This window comes from Aquarana catesbeiana, linkage group LG02 (genome assembly GCF_042186555.1).
Source record: "Aquarana catesbeiana isolate 2022-GZ linkage group LG02, ASM4218655v1, whole genome shotgun sequence".
Classification (NCBI taxonomy): domain Eukaryota; kingdom Metazoa; phylum Chordata; class Amphibia; order Anura; family Ranidae; genus Aquarana; species Aquarana catesbeiana.
Window position 1 is genome coordinate 189,982,874 of NC_133325.1, and position 20,434 is coordinate 190,003,307.

Genomic DNA, 20,434 nt, shown 5'->3' on the forward strand with positions numbered 1-20,434 from the left:
TATATATATATTTTTACCCTTGACTATCAATCCTTGTCCCCTTTTTTTTTAGAAATTTCCCACTGGGTTCATTTTCTGTTACCCTGGGATATGGCATAACTTGGGGGATAAAAAACTTTTCCCCATCCCCCTCTACTCTTTTATCCCATAATATGCTCCATTGTCCACCAACAATGCATCCTTATGCATTTTTTAATCCCATTTGTGACACTTTCCTTTTTTTTTTTTTTTTTTACCTATCTTTTATTAAAGTTTTCTTTTTATATAATAGTCGCTTACATAAATCAATGATCCTTTTTAAATAAAACATTTTTTCTTTTGCACATGAAACTATTGACTCCGAACATATTTTTTCCCACTACCAACCTTTAATTGTTTATTTTTTACATCCTTGTTTTCACATTGCGGGTCCGCTGGCTGTTGTGGTTCCACAGCCGCAGACTTCCACCCACATCCCATCAGTCAGATGTCCTGTACTTCCATTTAATTCGCTCTCCTCCTGAGAGCAAACAGGCCAGTAGAAGGAGCTGTGAGCCCCGAGCGCATAGCCTGTATTATCTCCTATCTGTGTCTGGACACTTCCTGTGCATCGCTGACATCACTTCCGGGTTCCAGGGTGGTTAGCGTGGAGCTTCCACACACTGGACACCTCTGTTAAGCCTCTCTTAACCAGGAACCAACATCCCCTGAGGTGAAGGACCGCCAGTGAAGCCTGAACACCAGCACATCCCAGGACAACACAACCCCTGATGGACATTGCCACCCCATCTGAACTGACTTACCAGTAAGTGTATGTATTACACCTTCACCATATAACAGTGTCAGCAGAGTTGGCGCCTCCACGCCCCCCTTCCCTTTTCAGTGCTATGCTCACAGAGGCTATAGACACCCTCTGAGGATGGCTGCCTCCTCTCCCCCCCCCCCCTTTTTTTGTTGTAACATTAATGTTCTATCAGAACCATCATTATACAATTCCATTCCTGACATCACAAGATCTGAGCGCCGGAAAACCTTTCGTCTTTGATGCCATCCTGGAGACGCCTGTAGAACTCCGTGTGGGCGATGACTCCACCATCTGACATCCGGCCATTCTTCCCCACATCCACATACAGGAACTTGTAAGTAGCCGACACCACCGCCAACATCACAATACTATTGAACCCCTTGTAATTATAATAGTATGACCCCGAGTTGGGGGGTGGGACTATGTGGACGTGTTTCCCATCAATTGCCCCGACGCAGTTGGGAAAGTCCCACCGCTGGGCAAAGTGGGAGGCCACAGTCTGCCATTCCTGTGGGTTGGAAGTAAATTGTGGAGTCAAACAAGAAAAAAAAAATAATTTTGCACAAAAACATGGAAAGCAGATTAGACACAAACATTCTTGGCCAACATCAGTATAACATTTATTTTAGGGAGTATTTAAAGACAAAGGTATAAGGTCCACTTATCCGATTCCTCCCCCCTCTCATGGGCCATTTTCAAAATTTTAGGGGGGGGGGAGATGTTTTGGACAGGTAACCCTCTCCACTTCATTGAGAGATGAATGCCTAAATAATGTGTATTACTTTGGCCAACCCCTCCTTACTTACACTATTGGCAGCCCACTGGACAGGTAAGAAGTGTCATAATACAAAGATATAAATACACACTGTACACATTTTAGCACATTTTTACATTCTGCTATTACCTATCAAGATAATAATAGGATACAAAAACTTTAAACAGTACCATTTGAAAGTATTCAGGCAGGCCCTTGCACTACATGCTTCGGGGATGTCACGTACCTGCTTGGAGGCTGAAATGCCAAGAGGTCTCCCCTTGCGGCTGAGTGCAGTACACCCCTGAAGTTGGGTACAGAGTGTGTAGTGCCCAGAGAAGCACAGGTTGCCAGATGGATTCCAGAGAGAAGAGCTGGTGAGCACCAAAAGGACACCGGGTTATACAGGAAACACAGCTGGGCTAAAGTCTATAAAAAACCCTTGTAATACTTGGCAAGGTGTGCACAAGGAACAGTAGTGGAAGCCAGGCCAGGGGTCAAACACAGTAGATCCGGCAAGAGGAAGAGGCAGGTTGCAGAAACAGGGACAAGCCAAAAGTCGGGTATCAGGAAGCAGGCAGGAACAGGTACTGTAGCAAAGTCTGTGATACAAGCCGGGATAAGGTACTGGAGAGGACAACAAGTCGGTAAATCAAGCCAGGGGGTCAAACCAGGAGAGCAGATCAGACTGGTCAGGAACAAGCCGGGTCACAACAGGAATCCAAATAGTAATTGCACAGAGGCTCAGGAACACAGGAAGACTGACAAACCAGCAACTGCAGACACTAGCAGACTTCCTTATATAGGCCCATGTGAACTGCTGGTAGAGATACCGGGTCCTAAAGTCCTTCTCCTGCCAGAGATGCTGGGTCCTAAAGTCCTTCTCCTGCCATAAGTGCTGGTAGAGATGCTGGGCCCTAGAGCCCTTCTCCTGCTGTTGGTTCCTTGACAACTGGCACTATTGCCAGTTCTCCTACAGCCATTTCCCTGACAGGGGAATTCATCCATAAAGCTGACCACAAAAGAGGTAGGTATATAGTGTGTATGGGTTTGGCAAAGTCAGCAGATAGAAGATTGGTATCAGCTGAGTTAGCAGTGGGGGGGGAGGGAGGGTTCCAAATGATTTTGGGACCCCAAAAAAAAACCTCTGACACTCTGCCTGAATTTAAAGCACAAATCACATTTTTACACATTTTAGAGGGTGTTTAGGGTAAAGCACTACTATGGAGTTGTCAAAATACATTGTTAAGTGACTAGACGAGGTGGATATAGGCCCAGGAGAGCATGTTGGGGAGGTAAGTGAAGGCAAATATGTATGAAGGACAAAAATTTAAAAAAAATAAAAACAGCATGCATGGGGACATTCACAGCATATTACAATCATGGTAATTAGGGAATGAGGAAAGAAATACAATATATTTGCAAAACATTAAATACAATAAAATGTGATGTTAAAGGATAAAAATTTTACCTTAATATAGTCCTTCTGCAGGACCTGGATGATGGCAGAACAGGTCTCTGGGATAATGATCCCCAGAGCCTGGGGGGAGATGCCTGTCGAGAACTTGAGGTCCTGCAGGCTTCTCCCCGTCGCCAAGTACCGCAGGGTGGCAGTACTTGGTCTGCTCCGGAGTGATGGTTTGCCTCATGCAGGTATCCTGCCTGCTGATATAAGGGGTTAGCAAAGCCAACAAACGGTGAAATACGGGATCCATCATCTGGAGAAAGTTCCTGAAATCGTCAGGATTATTCTCACGGATCTCACGGAGCAAAGGCATGTGACAGAATTGGTCACGCTAGAGCAACCAATTCTTGGTCCATGAACTCCTCCTCGCCCTGTTCATGGACTGGGCTTGTGTCAAAGTAAGAACTCCAACACCAAGCCCCCACACAGCACGAACTCTACAATGAGTACGTACACGCAACATGGCTAGAAAATGGTCGGCTGGTCAGAACGAAGTAACAGAACGCACTGAAGAACAGCAAGGCCTGTGAAGAGCAACCTGAAAATCAGTAACGAACAGACAAGAACACAATGAAAAATCAATGGGAACTTGCTGCACGCACTGAAGAACAGATGCAAACCCACAAGCACAAACTGAACACCAGAAATACGATCTGTAAACCACAAGTCTGAAAAAGCACGAATCGTCTCTCACCAAACTTTTACTAACACGAGATTAGCAAAAGGAGCCCAAAGGGTGGCGCGCTTGGTATTGAACTGCCCTTTTATAGTCTCGTCATACGTCAGCGCGTTCTTGACGTTTGGAAATTCCGACAACTTTGTGCGACCGTGTGTATGCAAGACAAGTTTGAGCCAACATCTGTCAGAAAAAAACAATGGATTTTGTTGTCGGAATGTCCTATCAATGTCCGACCGTGTGTACAGGGCAATAGTGGTACTTGGGAGAAGAAGGAGGGAGGGGGGGCAGCCAACCTCTCAACTCTTGTCTAGCCAGTGACATATCCAATAGGGTTAGGTTGCCATTGGTTCAGGAGCATTAAATGAGTCCAGGGGTGTATAGGACTCCTAGTTTATGTATTCAAGGGTCAAAAGTTTTGCCTTCGCACACGCTGCCCAGATTTGATCAAATTTCTTGGGGGAATTTCTGCCTAGGTATGTTAATTTATATAGTGCAAGGGCTGTGTTGACCAGTGTTTGACAAAGTTGTTTAGTAGGAGGTTGAGCCTGGTTCCAGTGTAAGAGTATTGCCTTTCTCGCATACATTGTCGTGTAGAAAACAAACAGTTTTTTCCTCTGAGGGGCTTCTAGGAAGTCACAGATACCCAGAAGGAGGGGGATAGGGATATATGGAATGTTTATTTCTCCTATAGAGTTAATGTCAGCCAAGACTGCCTTCCAGAATTCCACTATACTAGGGCAGGACCAGACCAAATGGTAGAAGTCAGCATTCTCTGAGCTACATTTAGGGCATTTGGACATTCGGTCAGGATAAATTCTCGTCAAGCGTGCCAGGGAGTAATAGGTGTGGTGTAAAAATTTAAACTGAATAAATCTATCTCGTGACGATATCGTCAGGGGTAGATATTGCTGAATTCCCTCTTCCCAGTCATCGTCCACTAGCTCTGGAACATCCCTTTGCCAGACCGTGAACAGTTGAGAGACCTTGGATGTGTCAAGAACAGCGAATCTGTTGTATAAAGTAGAGAGCGCTCTCACTCCATCTGAGGTTCGGAGCACTCTCCACTTCAGACACCTCCAAACTCACCGAAGAGGGGAATTGGGAGCGGAAAGCATGACGCAGTTGGATATATCGGATGAACATCTGATTCTGGAGTCCCTAATTTTGTTTAAGGTCATCAAAAGTAGTCAACCGTCCCTGGGACACTATGTCCCCCATAGTCGTAATCTCATATCTGGCCCAAATAAACGGATCCGGGATGGAACGGAAGTGGGGCAGACGGGGGTTACCCCAGAGTGGAGTACTCGGGGACCAGACATGGGGCTTCCCAAGTTTCCGAGCAACAGAATTCCACATTCGAAGGGTTGCACGCATAGGGGGGGGTCACCCGAGGGTTGGACCTGGGGCCCCTGTGTATCCACCTCTAGTGCCACCTCTAGCGTAGATGCAGGGTTGGCTGGCTCCTCAGAGAGCCACCATTTGACAGTGACCAGGTCCGCCACCCAATAGTATTTTATGAATCAGGGAAGTGCCAGGCTACCTAGCGTAATGGGTAGTTGTAGGGTTGTTCTCGCTACTCTAGAAGTCTTGCTGTTCCAAATAAAGGAGGTGATGATACTATCCAATTTCTTAAAGAGACGATCCGGCAGGGCTATAGGGGTCTGTCTGAAGAGGTAGGTGAATTTAGGTAGTACTGACATTTTAATATGATTAACCCGACCTACTGGGGTTAGTGGTAATGATTTCCAGGCCGTACAGCGTTGGGATAGCTGGGATATCACTGGGTCTAAGTTGGGGGCTATAAATTGCTTCAGGTTCCGATGAATTTCAACCCCTAAGTACCTGAACTGGGAAACCCTCTGGAGTTGCGCATCCGTCGGGAGGGAATCTGTTCCAGAATGAAGAGGAAACAACACAGATTTCCTCCAATTAATGTAAATACCCGAGTAACACCCAAATTTGTTAATAACTGATAAGGCCGCCTGCAGGGAGACTCCATCGTCTCTAAGGTATAGTAGGGTGTCATCTGCGTATAAGAACACTTTTTCATGGAGGGGGCCTATGACAATACCTTGAACCTCTGGTGTAGAGCGAAGAAGGGTGGCCATGGGTTCTATCGCGAGTGCGAATAACCCTGGGGAGAGGGGGCAGGCCTGTGTCGTCCCTCTGCACAGAGAGAAGGGCGGTGTCACGTACCTGGTGGTGGAGCCCAGAATGCAAGGAGTAGCCTCTCGTGTGCCTCTGGTTCGAGAGCCCCTGATAGAGAAGACAGGGACTCAAGAGCGCAGGGGGGCCACAAGTGCTTGGTAAGTGTCAGGTGTAGAGTTGATCCGGACCTCTGGTGCAGCAGCAGAAGGACTGACAGGAATACTGGATCCACTGGCAGGAACTCAGGAACAACAGGCAACAGGGAGATGTTCTGTAGTACAACTGAAGCACTGGAACAACTGGTAGATGAACCGGAACTCTTGGCAGGAACACTGGAACTGTTGACTGGATAGAGAAGCACTGCAGCTAGCAGAAACCCATGAACAAGCAGGCAGCAGGGAGGTGTTCTGTAGTACCACTGGAAGCACTAGCAAAGTCAGACAGGCCGGGTCAAACACAGGCAAGCAGAGCAGGTACAAACGGAATCAGGAGAGTAGTCAGGGCACGGACCGGGTCGGCAACAGACAGGCAGGTAATAACTGAAGGATGAGGAAGGAGAATCGTCAGACAAGCCGAGGTCGGGGACTGGCAGCAAACAGGAGAAGTCAGGAACAAGCCGGGTAACAGGAATCAGGTAAACAGGTATACTGGAAGCTTAGGGTCACAGGGAACGCTGTAGACCGGACAGCAAGGAAGCATGCTGACAGGCACCTTTAAATAGGCCTAATGGCGCCAAAAGCTGTTACACTGCACGTCTGCGCGTCGCCGCGTGCACACGTGCACACCCGAGTACCGATCGTACCTGCCCGTTCGTCTCATCGTGTACCCGCGTACACCCGCTCGTATTAGCGCGCACCCGCATGCGTCCGTTCGCGTCAACGCGCCTCCGAACGCGTCCTCCGGCTCTGTTAGTTCTGTTAATCGATCTTCCGCCGACGGCTGAACTAACAGGATGTCTTTCATGACAGGCGGAGAGATGACCGTTCCGGTACGAACCCTGGCTCTTGGAGACTTGTAGATGGCCTCAACCCAGGAGATGAAGACCGAAACTAATCTAAATCTGCAGAGGACCTCCCAAAGATATCTCCATTCCACGGAGTCAAACGCTTTGTCAGCATCTATAGAGGCCACTAACGCTTTCAGTTCCTCTCCATCCCCAGAGGTCAGGACCGTGTACAACCTTCTGAGGTTTATGTCGGTCCCTTTGCCTGGCATGAAGCCCGACTGATCCTCGTGTATTTGAGTAAGGATTACCTCGTTCAAGTGCTTGGCGAGTATCTTAGTCAGGACCTTGGCATCGGAGTTGAGCAGGGAGATGAGTCGATAGGACGAGCAGAGCTGGGGATCTTTTCCTGGCTTGGGGATTACTACTATAATAGCTTGGGCCATAGAGGAGGGGAGGTCTTCCTCTTTCAGGGTTTTAGTGAACACAGCATGCATTCTGGGTGCCGTTTCCTCCATATATTGTTTATAGAATTCGGATGGAAACCCATCCAATCCCAGGGTCTTGCCCGTTTGCAGTGAGCCCAATGCTTGTTGGACTTCTTCCAAGGTAACTGGGCTGTCCAAACTTTCCCTTGCCGACTGAGTAAGGATGGGGAGTGTCACCTCATTAAGAAACTCACAGAGTTCCTCACCTGAATATTATGCCCTGGAAGAGTAGAGTGTGGAGTAGTAGTTTGTAAAGCAGGTATTGATATCTATAGGGTCTGTTGCCAAGGTGCCGTCCTCTCTTTGGACACGGGCCACAGCGCAGACTGGGGACTGTTCCTTAGACAGCCAGGCCAGGACCCTACACGTCTTGTCTCCCTGCTCAAATATTCGCTGTGCTTGGGCCAACTGCCGTTTATTTACTTTGGCTACTCTAAGCAGCATTACTTCCCGGTATGTGACCCTCATATCTTGACCTGTGATTGGGTTGGATGTGAGGGCAAACCGGGACTCAAGGTCTTGGGCTTCCACCTCCTCTAATGTAATCCTATCTTTCCTATGCTCCCTGGCTATAGAGGAAAGGTAGCAGCCTCTAATGTAAGCCTTAAAGGCATCCCAGACACTTCCCAGTGTGGCAGAGCCAGCATTTAATCTCCAGAACTCCTTGATACTTTTAGCCATTTCAATCTCTAGGGTGGGGTTAGCTATCCAATACCGAGAGAGACGCCAGAGTCTGTCCGACTGAGGGGTTGTAGCCTGAATGGAGCATAACAGCGGGGAGTGGTCGGATATCCAATGGGGAAGGATCTTGATCTCCTTAATTTTGGGGAGCATGGTAACGCTAGCATACAACAGATCAATACGGGATAACGTGTTGTGAGATAAGGAGTGACAGGTGAACATACGATCTGAGGGGTGTTCCCACCTCCATAAATCTTCTAGCCCAAACAACTGCGCCCAGCAAGACAAGGCCGAGTCCATAGCAGGGTCTGCAGACATCCTATCAAGGGGGGGGTTCGGGGGGATATTAAAGTCCCCCGCTAAAATAACATTGTCTGTAGGGAATTGGGCAAGGAGGGAAACAATAGTATTCAGCAGTAAAAGGTTAGCAGGGGGCGGTAAACAGACGCCCACTATCACCATTTCGACTGCATCCAGGATTGCGTGCAGCAGGATGTACCGCCCCTCCGAGTCTATTTTAATGTCAAGAAGTTCAAAGTTGAGGGACTTATGTACCAAAATGCTGACCCCACGGGAATAACCCAAATGAGTAGCATGATAATGATGCCCCACCCATGGTCTTTTGAGACTCATGATCCTACCTCCCACCAAGTGTGTCTCCTGGAGGATGCAAACATGAGGTGCATATCTTTTCAAATATTCAATGACCAGAGAGCTCTTAATCTTATTATTGAGGCCTCTCACATTCCATGAAAGGATCTTTATCGGAGCCATATCCTGAGAGGACAGAGGAAATTACCAGGGGGATACTGTGTCGGTCACCCGGAGAGAACGGCACATCCGCATGAACCAAACCCACACATATCCCAAGTGTACACGTGTAGGCTTCATGGCAGCATAGGTTATCATAATATCACCAGATTCCCTGTTGTATGACTGTCTGAAGTAATAAGTAAAGAAACAGACAAAAGTTAAACTGAAAAAACTGAACACCCATCCCGACCCACCCCACACCCCGAAAAGTGAACTACGGTGTGCTTGAGTACCCAAACTTAACCCAAAAAACATAAGTAGGAAAGTCTCCTATGGGGGCAGTGCGTAACAGGTAGCACCAAAGGACTTAGTTCCCAACATTTGGAGCAGGGGGCTCCACAATTTCACTTCCTGGAGGCAATAATTGGTTAAGGGATCATATACAAAAATCTTAGCTGCATAGATTGAGTAATGCTATTCACTTAGAGCAATCTAAGGGTTTAAACTTAGTTACAATCATCCTTTTTAAGGGACCTGGATGGAAAAAAGGTGGATTAACAGCATAAACAAACCAGTGTACAGAACAAAAAGTGAGGGGTATAATCGAGGAGGGGGGAGAGTCCTCCCCCGACTCATCCCCCACCCCAGAGCACCCAGTAGTAGCCGCAGATGTAGATGGAGCCCCAAGTGGGGTGTAATTATATTCTCGCAACAACCATGTGGTATCAATAAGGTGGGGAGAACATTGTCCCTCTCTGCAGCACTGCATCTCCCCTAGACAGGCAATACAGGGGGGAAAAGAGCCAGCAGCCTCCCCAGGGTGTCCCCGGTCATCAGTTACAGCGACATTGTTCCACAGTTTAGTAAGTCCTGACCACAGAGCCTCTGAGGGGGAGAGGGGAGGGATAGTCGGTATCTGGACTGCAACTCCCGGGGCAGCAGGGACCAGTTATAGTCAGGGGAGCAAGTCCCATTTCGGTGGGACCTCCACCTTACATACCACACTCACCAAACAAATATACCCCTTATTCTCAAAAGAGGATATGGAGTTTTTGGCTGCAATTGCAGCAGTCCGTCCATTTGAGAATAGAGTGCCACCTGCAGAGGCACCTGCTCTCCCTGCACCCGTTCCACAGCAGGGTGCAGTGGTGGATCAGGCACTGCCTGTGGTCCCACCAGAACCACAAGTTGCTGTCCAAATAGATCAGCCACCGCCTATAGTTTCACAAATACAACAGCCAACCGGTGCTGCCTCCTCCACTATGGATGAGGAATTACCCAAGACCGAAAAGACACCTACGGAGGAACATAAACCAAAGATGCCCCGCGGACCCCATAGAGAAGATCCTGCCCAAACTAGGAGTGCAACGCAGAAGTTAAAACAGGCTGCAGAGGCTGCACACGCTGCAGAGGGTCAGAGTACAACACACGCAGTTTTAAAACAGGCAGCTGACAGAGAGCAGCCGAATGAAGAAGAGGAAGTAACTATGTAGTTAACTATGCAGAATTTTCCTTTCATGACTTGGGTGACGTTTTGGTAATGAAGTCTATTGATATTGAGGATATTAATCGTAATATCAAACATTGCCCCAAACCCTCCACATCAGCTTTGGGGGCGATAGCTTATTTAAAGAAAGCTTGTAAGGGTAGAAATTATATAAAAGAAGATATAAGGATCATTATAGACAGTTTGGTGGGAACTACCTCCCCTTGGGATTGGACTAAAGTGCCCACCATAAATGTCCTAGAGCAGGGATATGCAATTAGCGGACCTCCAGCTGTTGCAGAACTACAAATCCCAGGAGGCTGTCAGACTTACCCGTATCAGACTGATGAACCCGATAAAGCAGAGGATGGCCTCCCGTACGTATCTGGTTCCTGGCCCCTGATAGAGCACACAGAAGGCACGGGAGCACAGAATGGTATGAGAGCCTGGCGGGTGGTTAGCAGGGATGAGGCCCAGAGTCCTGATGCAAGCTGGCAGGAGATGATAGGTAGGCTGCAGGTCAGCTACAGGTGCAGAGCAGGAGCAGGCAGATACAAAGTCCAGGTCACAAGCAGGTTTGGCAGCAGGCGGTCGGCACGGTACAAAAGGAGCAGGCAGATACAAAGTCCAGGTTACAAGCAGGTTTGGCAGCAGGCGGTCGGCAAGGTACAGAGGGGTCAGGCAGGTTCAAAGTCGGAGGCAGGCCGGGGTCAGATGCAGGCGGATAGCAGAGCAGAGTCCAGTAAACAAGCCGGGTCACAGGGAGATCAAACAGTACACAGGAAACAGGAAGCACGGGAACAGGAAGCTGATGATCGGACAGCACCGCGCACAGCATCCCAGCAACCTAAATAGGGCAACCGACGCCAAACACCGCGACCGCGCACGTGCCCCCACGCCCAGAGTGCCCAGCAAGTGTCCTGAACCGAGATCCTCTCTGACAGTGCCCCATCCTTAAGGGCAGCCTCCGGATGCCCAACCGGGCTAACCTATCCGCATGGGTACTCCGAAAATCCCTTAAGAGTTCTTCAGTGTGCAAGTTGGCCTCCGGTTCCCAAGAATTGTCTTCTGGTCCATAACCCCTCCACTTGATCAAGTACTGGATTTGGTTGCGTCTCTTCCTACAATCCAAATTTGCCTCCACCTCAAACTCCTCCTCGTTGTCGATAATTTCGGGTTCAGGCGGGCCAGTATTGCGACCCGAAAAAGAGTTGGGGATAACGGGTTTAAGTAGGGATACGTGAAAAACCGGATGGATTTTCAATGAATTAGGTAAGTCCAGCTCATAGGCCACATCATTGATTTTTCTCTTCACTGAAAAGGGCCCCATGAACCTGGGACCTAATTTTCTTGAAGGACAAGCCATCCTTAAGTTACTGGTAGACAGCCAGACCTGATTGCCAGGTTCTAGCAACAGTTGTCCTCGCTTCTTCCTGTCATACATTTTTTTGTTGTATTCCTGGGTCTTAGCCATTGTTTCTTGCAATAGTTTGTTGTTGTTGATGAAGAAGTTCATAGTTTCAGGAACCGTGGGAATCGCACATTCAGGTAAGGAACTGGTTAAAAAGGATGGGTGAAACCCGTAGTTCGCAAAAAACTGTGTCTGTTTGATGGCCGAATGCACAGAGTTGTTGTAGGCAAACTCGGCAATAGGCAGGAGAGAGACCCAGTCATCTTGTGAGAAGGCAGAAAAGCAACGAAGGTACTGTTCCAGCGACTGATTAGTTCTCTCCGTCTGCCCATTCGTCTGGGGATGGTAGGCCGAAGAGAATGCCAATTCTATCTCTAGAGACCTACAGAGAGCTTTCCAGAATGTGGAGGTAAACTGAACCCCACGATCGGACACTATACTTGAGGGAACTCCGTGGAGGCGTACAATTTCCTTAATGAATATTTTTGCGGTTTCCAAGGCTGATGGGGTACCCTTCATGGGTAGAAAGTGGGCCATTTTGGACAGTCTGTCTACAATGACGAAGATGGTGGAGTAGCCTTCTGCCAACGGGAGCTCAACGATGAAGTCCATCGCAATCATTTTCCATGGCCTTTCTGGCACGGGTAAGGGCCTTAATAGCCCCCAGGCCTTCGTTCAGCTGCTCTTGCTCCGAGCGCAGGTAATACAGGACTCCACAAAGCTCTTGCAGTTGCTTACCAGCCGGGGCCACCAAAAAGTACGCTGTACCAGCTCTGTTGTTTTCAACACACCAAAATGCCCAGCCAATTTGTGGTTGTGGCAGAGTTCCAGTACAACAATCCTCAGATCCTCTGGGACCAAGATTTTATCCTTGTATCGGAATAAGCCATCTTGCAAGCTTACCTCTCCTTCCACAGAAGGGGACCAATTTCTTGAGGCCTGTTTGATCCGGGATATAAGATCTCCCTGAAGAAGCAGAAAACTTCCAGCAGGGAGAATGGTGTCTGGAGGCAGAGATTCCCTGGAGTCATGAAACATACGGGATAATGCATCTGGTTTGGTGTTCTTGGTACCTGGTATATACGTAATGTGGAATTGAAATCTCGAGAAGAACAGAGCCCATCTTGCCTGTCGTGGTGTCAATCTCTTGGCCGTTCTCAAATACTCAAGATTTTTATGGTCCGTGTAAATTAGAATGGGGTGAGCGGCCCCCTCCAATAGGTAGCGCCACTCTTCAAGGGCAGCTTTAATGGCCAGCAACTCACGATCTCCTACATCGTAATTTTTTTCTGCATCAGAAAGTTTTCATGAGAAGAAGGCTATGGGATGAAGGAGAGCCTTGGCACCTTGCCGCTGAGACAGTACTGCCCCTACCGCGACCTCCGATGCGTCCACTTCCAGGACAAACGGTAAGGCAGGGTCTGGGTGCTTCAGGATAGAAGCGGAAGTAAAAAGTTCTTTGAGTTTATCAAAGGCTGCTTGCGCCTGAGGAGACCAACAGAATCGATTTCCCTGTTTCGTCAGTTCTGTGATGGGGGCGATTATAGTAGAAAAACTCCTTATAAATTTCTGATAAAAATTGGCGAAACCGACAAATCGTTGGACCCCTTTTTTATCGGAGGGAGCGGGCCAGTCCAGAATAGCTGCAACCTTTTGCGGGTCCATCTTAACACCATCGGTAGAGATGATTAGGCCAAGGAACTGAATGCACTGGAGCTCAAAATCGCAGTTGTCCAATTTAGCATAGAGTCCATGCTGCCTGAGCCGGGTTAACACATTCCTGACATGCCTGCGATGTTCTGAAACAGAAGAGGAGAAGATCAGAATGTCGTCCAGGTATACGATAACATATAAATCCAGAAGGTCATGAAAAATGTCATTTACGAAATGTTGAAAGGTTGCCGGAGCGTTGCACAGGCCGAAGGGCATGACGAGGTATTCGAAATGTCCGAACCTGGTACGGAAGGCTGTTTTCCACTCGTCCCCCTCTCTGATGCGAATAAAGTTATAGGCCCCACGGAGGTCGAGTTTAGTAAATATTTTTGCTGAACCCAATCTTTGGAATAGCTCTGGCACAAGAGGTAAGGGATAGCAATTTTTGATGGTCACCTTATTGAGTTCTCTATAATCGATGCAGGGACGTAGCGAGTCGTCCTTTTTCTCGACAAAAAAGATGCCGGCCCCGGCTGGTGATGTCGAAGGACGGATAAAGCCTCTCTTAAGATTTTCAGCGATATACACCTTGAGAGTACCCAGCTCCTGCTCTGTTAAAGGGAATATTCTCCCAAAAGGAACTTCAGATCCAGGCAACAACTCAATAGGACAGTCGTAGGGTCTATGAGGCGGAAGGGTCTCGGCCCCTTTTTAGCTAAAGAGATCGGAAAAGTCTGGTAAGGGATGGGAATCGCCTGCTGCGATTCCGTGTTGGTGTTCAGACACAAGAGTTGACTGGGTTTTGCAGGAGTTCCGTGCAAACAGTGCTGTTGGCAGTAACTGGAAGGGAACTTGACTTCCCCAGAAACCCAATCGATTCTGTGGTTATGCGCCTGCAGCCAAGGCATCCCTAGAATAATGGGGAAGAGAGGTGAAGAAATGGCGTCCAGCTGGAGAAATTCCTGATGACAGGTGTTCATGATGGCTAGCAGTGGGGTGGTTTCCAAGGTGACCGGACCCGAGCTGAGGGTGGAACCATCCGCGAGATAGACAGCAAGTCCCTGCGATTTTGTTCGGAGAGGGATACGATGTTGAGTCGCAAAGGTGAGATCAATGAAGCAACTGCATGCTCCTGAGTCAATGATGACCGGGGTAAGCAGATCCTGTCCTGGAAGCTGGAGGGTAATAGAGAGAGCCAGATGGTTAGCAAGGTTAGGCAAGGCAGGTGCGATCTTAGAAGTAGCTGAAAGAGACTTACGTGTCTTATTTGGGCAAGATCTCACGTAGTGACCTGATTCCCCGCAGTACATGCATAAGTTGTTGACCCGTCGACGTTGTCGTTCTTCGGGAGTGAGGGATGGGCGGAGAAGCCCCAGTTGCATCGGTTCAGAAGTGTCAAGGGCTGGGGCAGCCGGTACCTGAAGGCTTTAGCCTACGGAGCTGGTAGCACTAGGGACCTTGGGGAGGACCCAAGTGGGGCGGAACTGGTTGACTGACCTCTCGGAATGACGCTCTCTCAAGCGCCGATCGATCTGCATGACAGGTTAATAAGGTCTTCAAGAGTTTGGGGTACGCCTACCCGTGCCAGCTCGTCTTTGAGTGAATTGGATAATCCTAAGCGGAATTGGTATCGCAGTGCCACATCATTCCATTCAGTGTCTGAACTCCAACGCCTAAATTCCAGAACGTAGTCCTCTGCAGGCCTGCGCCCCTGTTGTAGGGCGTGTAAGGCGGATTCAGCCGTGGCTTTTAACTGAGTGTCCTCATACAATTGAGACATGGCAGTAAAGAAGGTATCCAAATTATCCAAGCAGGCTGACTTTTGCTCCAGAAGAGAGATGACAAAACCCACCCTGGTTGCTTCCAAGGAGAAGGTGCGTGGTTGCAAGGTGAAGTATAGTTCGCAAGCGTTATGAAATGCTCGATACTTGTTGCGCTCTCCGGTAAACCTTTCAGGTGTAGGGACCCTGGGTTCGGGAGGTAGCATAACCACTGAGGGTGCAGGTGAGAGCCTGGTAGCAGAAGCACCTTGCAGGTTAGCAGGTGAGGATAGTACCTGAACTCGCTCCTCCAGTCTGGTATAACCTTCTTGAAGGCTCTTTACAGCCTGCGTGCGACCCGCCAGGTGTCTGCATAGCTCCTCCATGGGAGATGTCCCCTGCTCGGGCTCGGACATGGCTGTCCGATACTGTCAGACTTAACCGTATCAGACTGACGAACCTGATATAGCAGAGGATGACCTCCCGTACGTATCTGGTTCCCGGCCCCTGATAGAGCACACAGAAGGCACGGGAGCACAGAATGGTATGAGAGCCTGGCGGGTGGTTAGCAGGGATGAGGCCCAGAGTCCTGATGCAAGCTGGCAGGAGATGAGAGGTAGGCTGCAGGTCAGCTACAGGTGCAGAGCAGGAGCAGGCAGATACAAAGTCCAGGTCACAAGCAGGTTTGGCAGCAGGCGGTCGGCACGGTACAAAAGGAGCAGGCAGATACAAAGTCCAGGTTACAAGCAGGTTTGGCAGCAGGCGGGCGGCAAGGTACAGAGGGGTCAGGCAGGTTCAAAGTCGGAGGCAGGCCGGGGTCAGATGCAGGCGGATAGCAGAGTAGAGTCCAGTAAACAAGCCGGGTCACAGAGAGATCAAACAGTACACAGGAAACAGGAAGCATGGGAACAGGGAGCTGATGATCAGACAGCACCGAGCACAGCATCCCAGCAACCTAAATAGGGCAACCGGCACCAAACACCGCGACCGCGCACGTGCCCGCGCGCCCAGAGTGCCCAGCAAGTGTCCTGAACCGAGATCCTCTCTGACAGAGGCATAGCAAGACTCTGATAGCCACAAGCATGACACCCAGAGGCAGAGGCATGATGGGACTTGTAGTTTTGCAACAGCTGGAGGTCCGCTAATTGCAGATCCCTGTCCTAGAGGCACCCACCACCAAGGTAGAGGCTTATTCACTAAACACTGTTGAAGGATGGAACCTTATGTGGGAAGAGCTAGAGAGGGAAATGAAAAGAGTTTTCATTAATAAGTCATCACTCCCTACTGCTGTAGATTGCAAACAAAAATCATCAGAGTCAGTGTTGGAATTTTGGAAAAGATTTCAGGAAGTCTGGACACAAGATGCCGGACTTAACACTCAAGATAAAATGCACAGTTTTTTAATACAGACCTATCTCAGTAACCTTGTCCCTAAATATGCACTCACCATGAGAAAGCAGATTTCAGACTAGGCTACAAAGAGTATGACTGACTTTCAAAAAACATTGACTGAAAAAGACGCAGCGGGATGTTTTGACATCTTTAAACAAACACCAGTACCGACACATTACCAGGATAATTTCTCAGGAAATCAAAGGGGAAACTTTTACAAAAAAAGGGGACAGAACAGAGGGGGTTATAGAGGTGGATATAGGGGAAGAGGATGGCCACAAAGAGAGGACTTCCATCAAAGGCAACGTAAGACAGGGTGTTTTAACTGCGGGGACCCCGGACACTGGAAAGCCCAATGCCCCTGGTATGACCAAGAGTGTACAAATTCAGGGCCACCCGCTGCCCCCACTCCCCCTCAGGCACCAACCCCAGTACAGCAGTAACATGGTGTTAAGTACCCCAATTCTTGGAAACAACAGCAGTCACAATGAAGCTGCCTGGAAGGTAGTATCCCAGCATTTCCATTTGTCTCTCATTCTTATCATGAACAGCCTATAATTTCATTGCTTGTAGACGGGCATGAGGTACCATTTTTGCCCGATAGTGGAGCGACATGTAGTACCATTAGCAAGGATTTTTATAGGGGAGAGTTTGTGGATGCTGAGCCTTCAGTGGGAATAAATGGGATACTCACCAAAACTTTTAAAACACCCCCGCTTTCACTAAGCACCTGTACTGGTGCTGATTGTGATCTCCAACACTGTTTCAGAATTATTCCTGATTGTCCCGTGAGTCTCTTGAGAAGGGATTTGCTGGAAAAATTAGGCATTACAATGAAAATGACTGCAAAAGGAGGGTTATATCTAAAATCTGACAAGGTTCACCTTTTTGCATTGCTCTCACACCCAAAAGAGGAAGATGTCAAATTGAGTGAGGAAGGAGTATGGGCAGTGAATCCTCTTGATGTAGGGCTCATTTCCTGTACGCCCTATAAAGCCACTTTGAAACCAGGAGCTTTACCTGTGTATCATAAACAGTACCCCATATCCAGAGAAAAAGAAGAGGGTATAGAGCCCATTGTGGAGGATTTCTTGAAGAAAGGTATTTTAAAAGAAATCATCTCTCCTTATAACACTCCTATCAACCTTGTTAAAAAGCCGGATGGCAGTTACAGGTTTGTACAGGACCTTAGGGCCATAAACAACTTAGTGGTACCAATTGCCCCAATAGTGCCTGATGTGCCATCATTGCTCACCTCCATACCATCCGATGCTGAGTATTTTTCTGTAATTGACCTCTCAAACGCATTTTTTTCTATCCCTGTGGATGAGGAGACACAGCCTCTCTTTGAATTCCGCTTTAAAAATCAGACGCTGACCTGGTGTAGAATGCTCCAGGGTTATATAGACTCACCTGTTGTCTATTCTATTGTACTCCAAACCACTCTTAGAGCTTGGACACCTGAACATGGTTCAGTCTTGCTGCAGTACGTGGATGATCGCTACTCTTCAGCTTGACAAGGGAGGCCGCCCTGGAGGATGGGGGGAATCTTTTGAAATGTCTTTTTGAAAGTGGTCATAAAGTGTCAAAGAAAAAGTTGCAATGTTGTCAGAAAACAGTTGAATATCTAGGGTTTGTTCTCACAAAAGGAGAAAGAAGAGTCAGTCACAAAAGAGCTGCAGCTCTGATGGGTCTGCCCCACCCAATCAACAGGAAGGACATGCTCACCTTCCTAGGTATGATTGGTTACTGCCGCCAATGGATACCTGACTTCTCTTACTATGACAATCTCCTGAGACAGGCCACAGGTTCATATATGCCAGACTGTGTTAAATGGACAGATGAAATGTGTAATGCTTTTATGTATTTGAAAAATGCTATGGTAACAGCCCCAGGTCTCGGCCCTCCCAATTATAATGTGATGTTTTATTTGTATGCCAGGGAAAATTGTACAACGATGGCAGGTGTCTTGGCTCAGGAGCATGGAGGCATGCTCCACCCTGTTGCTTTTTTCTCAAAGGTGGTACCGGTACCAGTTCAGGGCATGCCCGTGTGTCTCAGAGCTTTAGCATCTTGTGCTATGGTGGTAGAGATGGATGCAACTTTCACTTTGGGCCATGATACTACCTTGTATACTACTCATAATGTGTCCACATTGCTGAGGAATATACATACGCAACACATGTCTGCCCAAAGGTTGAGCGGCTATGAGGTGATACTGTTGTCAAATCCAAAATTGCATATTAAATATGCTTCCCCTAATGCAGGCCCAGCTCCAATTTTAAATGCCCTGCTAGGATTAAAAGGAGAGCAGGATGAGGTGGTGCCACAGCATGACCGCACCAACCTCATCCACCAAGACACATCTCCCAGGTTTGACTTGTCCCCTACTGCTTTGCCAAACGTGCAAAATGTGTATGTGGATGGATCTTGTTCTAGGCCAAATGATCACACATATCATGCAGGATATGCGGTTGTGCAACTTCCAGATGTCATACTTGAGGCCAAACCTATCCCATATCAATCAGCACAAGCTGCAGAATTGATTGCACTCACCAGGGCATGGCAAATATTTGAAGGTCAAGATATGAATATTTACACTGACTCCAAATATGGGTATGGCGTGGTATATGACTTCGGTGTCATATGGAGTAGGCGGGGTTACGTTGCGGCTGATGGAAAGAAGCATCTCCCATTCCTCTCTAGTAGTGTCATTGTTAAAAGCCATTCAGTTGCCTAGAACTCTTGCCATAATACATTGCAGAGCACATACAGGCCAACAAACATGTAGCTAGAGGAAATGCCCTAGCTAGCCAGGCAAGCAGCTATCTCTCAACCAGCTCAAATCCAAATGCCAATGTTAGAGCCTGAACTACCTTGTTTTGACCATGTACTGTCTGACCTACAAGATTATGCCTCAGAAGCCGACATGAGAGATTGGGAAAAAGTAGGTGCATAAATAGATCCAAAAACAGGACTTTTGTGCAAAGAGAAGAAGGTATGTATACCAAAGGAAAGTGCATCACTTTTTATTGCCCAGTATCATGGAATAGGTCACAGAGGCTGGAATGCATCTTGTGAATTACTAGGCAAGGATTTTTACATTTCAGATCTCCCCTGGTTGACAAGGGATTATGTGTCCAGGTGTATTACTTGCATTAGGAACAACCCAAACATTCCAAACAAAGCAAAACATGAACATTTGATATATCCCAGTACACCTTTCACCCACTTCCAAATTGATTTCACACACATGCCCAAGCTAGACAAAAGACAGGAATATCTTTTGGTAATTGTGGACATGTTCTCAAGATGGGTTGAACTTTTTGTAACTACAAAGGAAGACGCACAAACAGTAGTAAAAATTCTCACACAGGAAATTATTCCTCGATGGGGATGCCCACTTCAAACAAACTCAGACAGAGGTCCTGCATTCACCTCAAAAGTATGTCAGGACTTGGTATTCTCCAAATAGAATGGAAGTTTCACATTCCATATCATCCCCAAAGTTCAGGGATAATGGAGAGGGTAAATAGGACCATTAAAGATAAAATAAGGAATGCCACAGGCAGGAGGAACTTTTGTCCATTGGAAGAAGGTTCTCCCAGCGGTCTTGGCCGAGTATGTGAAGAAACTAATCAAAACTTTGGATACAGTTGAGAGAAATGTTGCTCGCACTTCTCCTTTTTCTTCACAGGAACCTACCCATCCTTTTAAAGTAGGAGACACGGTGGTGGTCCAGCAGTTGAATAGAAGCAAGAAGCGGGAATATCCTTTTGGACCTCCTACTACGGTGATTGCAGTGACCAGAACGGCTATCCTGGTAGAAAATTGCCAATCCTGGATCCATGCCAGAGCCCCAAGAGCAGGAAGGAGATCCTAAACACAAGAGGCCCTCAAGCAGAAGTCCAAGCAGACGAAGGAGGAGTTCCTGGAAAAGTAGGTCCGGCCAGAGAAGATGACCTCGCTTATTTCACCACAGACTTCTGGCAAGGCATTTTGCCTCCTGTTCCTGATCACCCTGATAGTGTTCCCCC